General features: G+C 43.0%; 25 non-coding genes across 25 annotated transcripts; all 25 read left to right on the top strand.

Annotated features, from left to right (window-relative positions):
• The first annotated feature begins 20 nt into the window (after nucleotides 1–20).
• On the top strand, nucleotides 21–139 carry LOC148989591 (5S ribosomal RNA). Its single transcript, XR_016160666.1, has one exon. It is a non-coding gene; the product is annotated as a 5S ribosomal RNA (ribosomal RNA).
• A 63-nt stretch (nucleotides 140–202) lies between these two features.
• On the top strand, nucleotides 203–321 carry LOC148989590 (5S ribosomal RNA). The gene has a single exon (XR_016156301.1). It is a non-coding gene; the product is annotated as a 5S ribosomal RNA (ribosomal RNA).
• A 63-nt stretch (nucleotides 322–384) lies between these two features.
• LOC148989589 (5S ribosomal RNA) lies at nucleotides 385–503 on the top strand. The gene has a single exon (XR_016156300.1). It is a non-coding gene; the product is annotated as a 5S ribosomal RNA (ribosomal RNA).
• A 63-nt stretch (nucleotides 504–566) lies between these two features.
• On the top strand, nucleotides 567–685 carry LOC148989588 (5S ribosomal RNA). Its single transcript, XR_016167567.1, has one exon. It is a non-coding gene; the product is annotated as a 5S ribosomal RNA (ribosomal RNA).
• A 173-nt stretch (nucleotides 686–858) lies between these two features.
• Nucleotides 859–977, top strand: LOC148989587 (5S ribosomal RNA). The gene has a single exon (XR_016160665.1). It is a non-coding gene; the product is annotated as a 5S ribosomal RNA (ribosomal RNA).
• A 63-nt stretch (nucleotides 978–1,040) lies between these two features.
• Nucleotides 1,041–1,159, top strand: LOC148989586 (5S ribosomal RNA). The gene has a single exon (XR_016156299.1). It is a non-coding gene; the product is annotated as a 5S ribosomal RNA (ribosomal RNA).
• Nucleotides 1,160–1,222: 63 nt separating this feature from the next.
• On the top strand, nucleotides 1,223–1,341 carry LOC148989585 (5S ribosomal RNA). Its single transcript, XR_016161678.1, has one exon. It is a non-coding gene; the product is annotated as a 5S ribosomal RNA (ribosomal RNA).
• A 63-nt stretch (nucleotides 1,342–1,404) lies between these two features.
• LOC148989584 (5S ribosomal RNA) lies at nucleotides 1,405–1,523 on the top strand. The gene has a single exon (XR_016156296.1). It is a non-coding gene; the product is annotated as a 5S ribosomal RNA (ribosomal RNA).
• A 172-nt stretch (nucleotides 1,524–1,695) lies between these two features.
• Nucleotides 1,696–1,814, top strand: LOC148989583 (5S ribosomal RNA). The gene has a single exon (XR_016160664.1). It is a non-coding gene; the product is annotated as a 5S ribosomal RNA (ribosomal RNA).
• A 63-nt stretch (nucleotides 1,815–1,877) lies between these two features.
• On the top strand, nucleotides 1,878–1,996 carry LOC148989582 (5S ribosomal RNA). The gene has a single exon (XR_016156295.1). It is a non-coding gene; the product is annotated as a 5S ribosomal RNA (ribosomal RNA).
• A 63-nt stretch (nucleotides 1,997–2,059) lies between these two features.
• On the top strand, nucleotides 2,060–2,178 carry LOC148989581 (5S ribosomal RNA). Its single transcript, XR_016160663.1, has one exon. It is a non-coding gene; the product is annotated as a 5S ribosomal RNA (ribosomal RNA).
• Nucleotides 2,179–2,241: 63 nt separating this feature from the next.
• On the top strand, nucleotides 2,242–2,360 carry LOC148989580 (5S ribosomal RNA). The gene has a single exon (XR_016156294.1). It is a non-coding gene; the product is annotated as a 5S ribosomal RNA (ribosomal RNA).
• A 63-nt stretch (nucleotides 2,361–2,423) lies between these two features.
• LOC148989579 (5S ribosomal RNA) lies at nucleotides 2,424–2,542 on the top strand. Its single transcript, XR_016156293.1, has one exon. It is a non-coding gene; the product is annotated as a 5S ribosomal RNA (ribosomal RNA).
• A 63-nt stretch (nucleotides 2,543–2,605) lies between these two features.
• LOC148989578 (5S ribosomal RNA) lies at nucleotides 2,606–2,724 on the top strand. The gene has a single exon (XR_016156292.1). It is a non-coding gene; the product is annotated as a 5S ribosomal RNA (ribosomal RNA).
• A 63-nt stretch (nucleotides 2,725–2,787) lies between these two features.
• On the top strand, nucleotides 2,788–2,906 carry LOC148989577 (5S ribosomal RNA). Its single transcript, XR_016156291.1, has one exon. It is a non-coding gene; the product is annotated as a 5S ribosomal RNA (ribosomal RNA).
• Nucleotides 2,907–2,969: 63 nt separating this feature from the next.
• LOC148989576 (5S ribosomal RNA) lies at nucleotides 2,970–3,088 on the top strand. Its single transcript, XR_016161414.1, has one exon. It is a non-coding gene; the product is annotated as a 5S ribosomal RNA (ribosomal RNA).
• Nucleotides 3,089–3,151: 63 nt separating this feature from the next.
• LOC148989575 (5S ribosomal RNA) lies at nucleotides 3,152–3,270 on the top strand. The gene has a single exon (XR_016163585.1). It is a non-coding gene; the product is annotated as a 5S ribosomal RNA (ribosomal RNA).
• Nucleotides 3,271–3,333: 63 nt separating this feature from the next.
• Nucleotides 3,334–3,452, top strand: LOC148989574 (5S ribosomal RNA). The gene has a single exon (XR_016156290.1). It is a non-coding gene; the product is annotated as a 5S ribosomal RNA (ribosomal RNA).
• Nucleotides 3,453–3,515: 63 nt separating this feature from the next.
• On the top strand, nucleotides 3,516–3,634 carry LOC148989573 (5S ribosomal RNA). The gene has a single exon (XR_016156289.1). It is a non-coding gene; the product is annotated as a 5S ribosomal RNA (ribosomal RNA).
• Nucleotides 3,635–3,697: 63 nt separating this feature from the next.
• LOC148989572 (5S ribosomal RNA) lies at nucleotides 3,698–3,816 on the top strand. The gene has a single exon (XR_016161412.1). It is a non-coding gene; the product is annotated as a 5S ribosomal RNA (ribosomal RNA).
• A 63-nt stretch (nucleotides 3,817–3,879) lies between these two features.
• LOC148989571 (5S ribosomal RNA) lies at nucleotides 3,880–3,998 on the top strand. The gene has a single exon (XR_016156288.1). It is a non-coding gene; the product is annotated as a 5S ribosomal RNA (ribosomal RNA).
• A 63-nt stretch (nucleotides 3,999–4,061) lies between these two features.
• Nucleotides 4,062–4,180, top strand: LOC148989570 (5S ribosomal RNA). The gene has a single exon (XR_016161411.1). It is a non-coding gene; the product is annotated as a 5S ribosomal RNA (ribosomal RNA).
• Nucleotides 4,181–4,243: 63 nt separating this feature from the next.
• On the top strand, nucleotides 4,244–4,362 carry LOC148989569 (5S ribosomal RNA). The gene has a single exon (XR_016156287.1). It is a non-coding gene; the product is annotated as a 5S ribosomal RNA (ribosomal RNA).
• Nucleotides 4,363–4,425: 63 nt separating this feature from the next.
• LOC148989568 (5S ribosomal RNA) lies at nucleotides 4,426–4,544 on the top strand. The gene has a single exon (XR_016156285.1). It is a non-coding gene; the product is annotated as a 5S ribosomal RNA (ribosomal RNA).
• Nucleotides 4,545–4,607: 63 nt separating this feature from the next.
• Nucleotides 4,608–4,726, top strand: LOC120466348 (5S ribosomal RNA). The gene has a single exon (XR_005619713.2). It is a non-coding gene; the product is annotated as a 5S ribosomal RNA (ribosomal RNA).
• The last annotated feature ends 3,570 nt before the right edge of the window (nucleotides 4,727–8,296 follow it).

The following is an 8,296-nucleotide window of genomic DNA, read 5'->3' as shown; positions in this document are numbered from 1 at the left end:
CAATTTTGGCAGCGGATTTCGCTTACGGCCATACCACCTTGAGAACGCCCGAACTCGTCTGATCTCGGAAGCTAAGCAGGGTCGGGCCTGGTTAGTACTTGAATGGGAGACCGCCTGGGAATACCAGGTGCTGTAAGCTTTATATAGTTTACTACCCTAATGTTCTAACCATTCAAATAGCCCAATTTTGGCAGCAGATTTCGCTTACGGCCATACCACCTTGAGAACGCCCGAACTCGTCTGATCTCGGAAGCTAAGCAGGGTCGGGCCTGGTTAGTACTTGGATGGGAGACCGCCTGGGAATACCAGGTGCTGTAAGCTTTATATAGTTTACTACCCTAATGTTCTAACCATTCAAATAGCCCAATTTTGGCAGCAGATTTCGCTTACGGCCATACCACCTTGAGAACGCCCGAACTCGTCTGATCTCGGAAGCTAAGCAGGGTCGGGCCTGGTTAGTACTTGGATGGGAGACCGCCTGGGAATACCAGGTGCTGTAAGCTTTATATAGTTTACTACCCTAATGTTCTAACCATTCAAATAGCCCAATTTTGGCAGCAGATTTCGCTTACGGCCATACCACCTTGAGAACGCCCGAACTCGTCTGATCTCGGAAGCTAAGCAGGGTCGGGCCAGGTTAGTACTTGGATGGGAGACCGCCTGGGAATACCAGGTGCTGTAAGCTTTATTGTTTAAAAAAAAAAAAAAAAAAAAAAGAGTCAATGAAATGGTTCAAAAATCCTAAATTGTCTTTTTTCCCCTCGAAATGCCTGAAATATTCTCTGAGTTTCTTCAGAAAGCCTGAAAGAGTCTCTTTTTTTTTCTTCTTCAAATAGCCCAATTTTGGCAGCGGATTTCGCTTACGGCCATACCACCTTGAGAACGCCCGAACTCGTCTGATCTCGGAAGCTAAGCAGGGTCGGGCCTGGTTAGTACTTGAATGGGAGACCGCCTGGGAATACCAGGTGCTGTAAGCTTTATATAGTTTACTACCCTAATGTTCTAACCATTCAAATAGCCCAATTTTGGCAGCAGATTTCGCTTACGGCCATACCACCTTGAGAACGCCCGAACTCGTCTGATCTCGGAAGCTAAGCAGGGTCGGGCCTGGTTAGTACTTGGATGGGAGACCGCCTGGGAATACCAGGTGCTGTAAGCTTTATATAGTTTACTACCCTAATGTTCTAACCATTCAAATAGCCCAATTTTGGCAGCAGATTTCGCTTACGGCCATACCACCTTGAGAACGCCCGAACTCGTCTGATCTCGGAAGCTAAGCAGGGTCGGGCCTGGTTAGTACTTGGATGGAAGACCGCCTGGGAATACCAGGTGCTGTAAGCTTTATATAGTTTACTACCCTAATGTTCTAACCATTCAAATAGCCCAATTTTGGCAGCAGATTTCGCTTACGGCCATACCACCTTGAGAACGCCCGAACTCGTCTGATCTCGGAAGCTAAGCAGGGTCGGGCCTGGTTAGTACTTGGATGGGAGACCGCCTGGGAATACCAGGTGCTGTAAGCTTTATTGTTTAAAAAAAAAAAAAAAAAAAAAGAGTCAATGAAATGGTTCAAAAATCCTAAATTGTCTTTTTTCCCCTCGAAATGCCTGAAATATTCTCTGAGTTTCTTCAGAAAGCCTGAAAGAGTCTCTTTTTTTTTCTTCTTCAAATAGCCCAATTTTGGCAGCGGATTTCGCTTACGGCCATACCACCTTGAGAACGCCCGAACTCGTCTGATCTCGGAAGCTAAGCAGGGTCGGGCCTGGTTAGTACTTGAATGGGAGACCGCCTGGGAATACCAGGTGCTGTAAGCTTTATATAGTTTACTACCCTAATGTTCTAACCATTCAAATAGCCCAATTTTGGCAGCAGATTTCGCTTACGGCCATACCACCTTGAGAACGCCCGAACTCGTCTGATCTCGGAAGCTAAGCAGGGTCGGGCCTGGTTAGTACTTGGATGGGAGACCGCCTGGGAATACCAGGTGCTGTAAGCTTTATATAGTTTACTACCCTAATGTTCTAACCATTCAAATAGCCCAATTTTGGCAGCAGATTTCGCTTACGGCCATACCACCTTGAGAACGCCCGAACTCGTCTGATCTCGGAAGCTAAGCAGGGTCGGGCCTGGTTAGTACTTGAATGGGAGACCGCCTGGGAATACCAGGTGCTGTAAGCTTTATATAGTTTACTACCCTAATGTTCTAACCATTCAAATAGCCCAATTTTGGCAGCAGATTTCGCTTACGGCCATACCACCTTGAGAACGCCCGAACTCGTCTGATCTCGGAAGCTAAGCAGGGTCGGGCCTGGTTAGTACTTGGATGGGAGACCGCCTGGGAATACCAGGTGCTGTAAGCTTTATATAGTTTACTACCCTAATGTTCTAACCATTCAAATAGCCCAATTTTGGCAGCAGATTTCGCTTACGGCCATACCACCTTGAGAACGCCCGAACTCGTCTGATCTCGGAAGCTAAGCAGGGTCGGGCCTGGTTAGTACTTGGATGGGAGACCGCCTGGGAATACCAGGTGCTGTAAGCTTTATATAGTTTACTACCCTAATGTTCTAACCATTCAAATAGCCCAATTTTGGCAGCAGATTTCGCTTACGGCCATACCACCTTGAGAACGCCCGAACTCGTCTGATCTCGGAAGCTAAGCAGGGTCGGGCCTGGTTAGTACTTGGATGGGAGACCGCCTGGGAATACCAGGTGCTGTAAGCTTTATATAGTTTACTACCCTAATGTTCTAACCATTCAAATAGCCCAATTTTGGCAGCAGATTTCGCTTACGGCCATACCACCTTGAGAACGCCCGAACTCGTCTGATCTCGGAAGCTAAGCAGGGTCGGGCCTGGTTAGTACTTGGATGGGAGACCGCCTGGGAATACCAGGTGCTGTAAGCTTTATATAGTTTACTACCCTAATGTTCTAACCATTCAAATAGCCCAATTTTGGCAGCAGATTTCGCTTACGGCCATACCACCTTGAGGACGCCCGAACTCGTCTGATCTCGGAAGCTAAGCAGGGTCGGGCCTGGTTAGTACTTGGATGGGAGACCGCCTGGGAATACCAGGTGCTGTAAGCTTTATATAGTTTACTACCCTAATGTTCTAACCATTCAAATAGCCCAATTTTGGCAGCAGATTTCGCTTACGGCCATACCACCTTGAGAACGCCCGAACTCGTCTGATCTCGGAAGCTAAGCAGGGTCGGGCCTGGTTAGAACTTGGATGGGAGACCGCCTGGGAATACCAGGTGCTGTAAGCTTTATATAGTTTACTACCCTAATGTTCTAACCATTCAAATAGCCCAATTTTGGCAGCAGATTTCGCTTACGGCCATACCACCTTGAGAACGCCCGAACTCGTCTGATCTCGGAAGCTAAGCAGGGTCGGGCCTGGTTAGTACTTGGATGGGAGACCGCCTGGGAATACCAGGTGCTGTAAGCTTTATATAGTTTACTACCCTAATGTTCTAACCATTCAAATAGCCCAATTTTGGCAGCAGATTTCGCTTACGGCCATACCACCTTGAGAACGCCCGAACTCGTCTGATCTCGGAAGCTAAGCAGGGTCGGGCCTGGTTAGTACTTGGATGGGAGACCGCCTGGGAATACCAGGTGCTGTAAGCTTTATATAGTTTACTACCCTAATGTTCTAACCATTCAAATAGCCCAATTTTGGCAGCAGATTTCGCTTACGGCCATACCACCTTGAGGACGCCCGAACTCGTCTGATCTCGGAAGCTAAGCAGGGTCGGGCCTGGTTAGTACTTGGATGGGAGACCGCCTGGGAATACCAGGTGCTGTAAGCTTTATATAGTTTACTACCCTAATGTTCTAACCATTCAAATAGCCCAATTTTGGCAGCAGATTTCGCTTACGGCCATACCACCTTGAGAACGCCCGAACTCGTCTGATCTCGGAAGCTAAGCAGGGTCGGGCCTGGTTAGTACTTGGATGGGAGACCGCCTGGGAATACCAGGTGCTGTAAGCTTTATATAGTTTACTACCCTAATGTTCTAACCATTCAAATAGCCCAATTTTGGCAGCAGATTTCGCTTACGGCCATACCACCTTGAGGACGCCCGAACTCGTCTGATCTCGGAAGCTAAGCAGGGTCGGGCCTGGTTAGTACTTGGATGGGAGACCGCCTGGGAATACCAGGTGCTGTAAGCTTTATGTAGTTTACTACCCTAATGTTCTAACCATTCAAATAGCCCAATTTTGGCAGCAGATTTCGCTTACGGCCATACCACCTTGAGAACGCCCGAACTCGTCTGATCTCGGAAGCTAAGCAGGGTCGGGCCTGGTTAGTACTTGGATGGGAGACCGCCTGGGAATACCAGGTGCTGTAAGCTTTATATAGTTTACTACCCTAATGTTCTAACCATTCAAATAGCCCAATTTTGGCAGCAGATTTCGCTTACGGCCATACCACCTTGAGAACGCCCGAACTCGTCTGATCTCGGAAGCTAAGCAGGGTCGGGCCTGGTTAGTACTTGGATGGGAGACCGCCTGGGAATACCAGGTGCTGTAAGCTTTATATAGTTTACTACCCTAATGTTCTAACCATTCAAATAGCCCAATTTTGGCAGCAGATTTCGCTTACGGCCATACCACCTTGAGAACGCCCGAACTCGTCTGATCTCGGAAGCTAAGCAGGGTCGGGCCTGGTTAGTACTTGGATGGGAGACCGCCTGGGAATACCAGGTGCTGTAAGCTTTATATAGTTTACTACCCTAATGTTCTAACCATTCAAATAGCCCAATTTTGGCAGCAGATTTCGCTTACGGCCATACCACCTTGAGAACGCCCTAGTGGTACGATCCAGGAAGTTTTGTGGCAGTAGTTGGGAGAGGAAGGCTCTCCTCCATTTTGTTTTCTTTTATTTGTGTTTGTTTTGTGAGTTTTTATTACTTTAAGTTAGTTTTTTTGTTTTTTTTTGTTTTTTTTTAACCACCTAACAGCAGCTTTTGCTGGCTGGAAGGTGGTTATTTTTATTTTTTTCTCAAAAATGGATGGATTAATGGCAAACGACACTGGACCGGGAAGAGGAACACGAACGGCAAACGACTCTGGACTGGCTCGAGGAACACGCACGGCAAAAGACACTGGACTGGATAGAGGAACACGCATGGCAAACGACACTGGACTGGCTGGAGAGAAACGCTTGGCAAACGACACTGGACTGGATTATCGACAACGAGCTGGACATGATGGGAGAGACAAGTTTGCAGGAAGGAAGTATTTAAAGGAGGCGACGATCATTTTGAATGTGGAGAATGTCAATGAGGTGAGAGCGGCGGATATTATCAAGGCAGTGGTGGATAAATGTGGACATGGCAAAATTCTGGCATTAAGACCAAGACAAGGTAAAGAATATGAACTAACAATGGAAAATGAAGAAACATGTGAGGATTTGATGGATGGACTGAACATAAAAGGAGTAAATTGTGAAATTAAAAGACTGCAAAATAGAGACTATGTTGTTTCCTTCATGCACCTGCCCGTCTACCTGGAGGATAGAGAAATTATTGAAAAATTGGAGGGATGGGGAGTTGATCCCATATCAAAAATTAAAAGAAGATGCTACCCGGGCACCGAAATCGAGGATGGAACGAGGTTCCTTAAAGTAAGGTTCCCGAAAGAGGTGGCATCATTGCCCTACAGCACAAGGCTGGAAACGGCAGAAGGGCAGCAGTATTTTAGGGTGATGCACAGTCACCAGGTGAAGACCTGTCGGCTGTGCATGAGCCCAGACCATCTGCTAAAAGAGTGCCCAGATTTTAAATGCCACAAATGCGGAGAAAGAGGACACTTCGCAAGAGACTGTAATGCAGCCAGGTGCCCGGAGTGTCAGAAAATTTTAAATAAATGTGTGTGTATGGAGGAGGAAGAGGAAGGAGGTAGGGAGCTTCAGGTGGACGGACAGGTGCATGAAGGAAACAACGAGGAGGAAAGACAAACTGATGTGGTACAAGAGGAACAAGTTATTCAGCAAAAAGAAATGGAAGAAGGAACGAGCAACAGAGAGGAAGAAGGAGAGCAAGAGAACAATAAAGATAAAGAACAAACAATGGAACAGGACATGCAATGGTCAGCAAAGGGAACATCGGACAGTGGTAAAAGGTATCGGGATGAGATGGAGAAAAAAGAAATTAAGATGGACAACATGGAGAACAACAGAGAAGTGAGAGGACAAATAAGAAGAAGATCATCAAAGTTTGAGCCAAATGTGGAAAATGCAAGAAAAAAGACTACAATAAGGAGCAGAGATGGAAGTACAAACAGATATGACGTGTTAAAGGACCTTGAGGGAGAAAATGGAGACTAATGGTTTTTAGGTATTTATTATTCTTTTTTTTAATGGTTTTAAGCTGTGTTACTTTTAATGCAAGAGGACTGATGGACATGGGCAAATTTGAAAGAGTGAAAGAAAAGTGTAGAGGAGAAGATGTCATTGTTTTACAAGAGACAAATTGGAAAGAGAGTGTGATGATGGAATATAAAAAGAAATGGGAAGGGGATATTTTATATAATAATGGGGAAGGTAGGCTTGGAAGAGGGGTGGCGTTTTTAATGAGAAAGGATGCTTTTAATACAACCAGAGTGGTGTACACAGATAAGATTGGGAAATGCATGGCTGTGGAAGTAAATTACGAAGGATGTAAATTGATTTTAGTAAATGTACATGCACCAACGGAGGAGAAGGAAAAGAAAGAGTTTTTTAATATTTTAAGAAGTATTGTAAAGGACTATAAGAAAGTGATAATGATGGGGGATTTTAACACGGTTTTTAGTAAACAAGACATGGCAGAAGGAATGGTTTTTAGAACAGATACAGGGAGAAAAGAATTAAAAGCATTAATGGGAGAAAATAATATGATAGATGTGTGGAGAGAAAGAAATGAAAAGAAAAAAGAATTTTCAAGAAGACAAATAGTAGGGCAGTTTGTGTGTAGGACAAGAATTGATTATGTTTTGTGTACAAGGAATATGGAGGATTTTATTGAAGACATTAAGTATGAAGACACAAGTTTCAGTGATCACAAGTTTTTATTTTTTAAAATAGACGGGAATAAAGTGCAAAGAGGGCCAGGAATATGGGTTTTAAATACAAAAATGTTAGAAAATGAAGACTATATTTTAAAGGTTAAAGAAATTATAGGAAAAGAAAAGGAAAATAAAATATATGAAGAAAATAAAAGAATATGGTGGGAGAACGTAAAGTTTTTAATAAAAAAATTCTCGATAAAGTATGGTAGTGTAATACGCAAATGCAAAAAATACAAAGAAAAAGAAATAAAGGAAAGCTTAGAAGAAGAATTGAATAAAGAAAATAAAGATGTACAAAAGATAAAAGAAATGGAGGAAAAACTGAAAGAAATAGAGGAAAAAGAATATGAGGGAGCGAGATTAAGAAGCAAAGCTAAATATACGGTGGAGGGAGAAAAATGCACAAAGTTCTTTTTTGATTTGGAAAAAAAGAAAGGAAAAGCAGAAACGATAAAACAGATAAGAGGAAAAAATGGGGAAATTGTAGAAGGGAATGAAAAGATTTTAGAAGAAATAAAGGATTTTTATGAAAATCTTTTTACTACAAGGGGTGTAGACGAAAACAAAAAAAGGGAATTGTTGAAGCAGATAAAAGCAAAAATCAGCGAGGAAGATAAAAAAGACTGTAATCAAGAAATCAGAGAAGAAGAGATAGAAAGAGCAATACAGCAGCTGAATAAAAAGAAAAGTCCAGGAATAGATGGTTTGGGAAATGAATTTTACATGTGTTTTAAAGAGATTTTAACCAAAATATTAAAGGAAGTTTTCAAAGAAATTTTTGAAACAGAAGAAGTAAATGAAAGAATGGGGATGGGGATAACAAAACTGATATATAAAAGTAAGGGAGAAAAGGTAGATTTAAAAAACTACAGACCGATCACAATGCTGAACACAGATTTTAAAATCTTAGCAAAAGTTTTAGCAAACAGGTTAAAAGAAGTAATGCCAAGTATAATCAAAACAAACCAAGCGTACGGAGTAAAAGGAAGAGATATAGCGGATACGACAATGAGCATAAGAGACACAATATGGTACATGAAAGAAAAGAATGAAAATGGATATGTAATAAGTCTTGATTTTGAAAAAGCTTTTGATAGAGTGGAACACGGGTATTTATTTGATGTTTTAAAGGAATTTGGTTTCGGGGGAGATTTTATCAAATGGATTAAGATTTTATATAAGGGTGCTTTAACAAGAATAAAATGTAATGGTTTTTTAACAGAGTGTTTTAAAATC

Source organism: Pimephales promelas, chromosome 3 (genome assembly GCF_988280905.1).
Source record: "Pimephales promelas chromosome 3, fPimPro1.hap1.1, whole genome shotgun sequence".
In the NCBI taxonomy this organism is placed as follows: Eukaryota; Metazoa; Chordata; class Actinopteri; order Cypriniformes; family Leuciscidae; genus Pimephales; species Pimephales promelas.
Note: the sequence above shows the minus strand (reverse complement) of the source record. Positions and strands in the feature narration are given on the sequence as shown.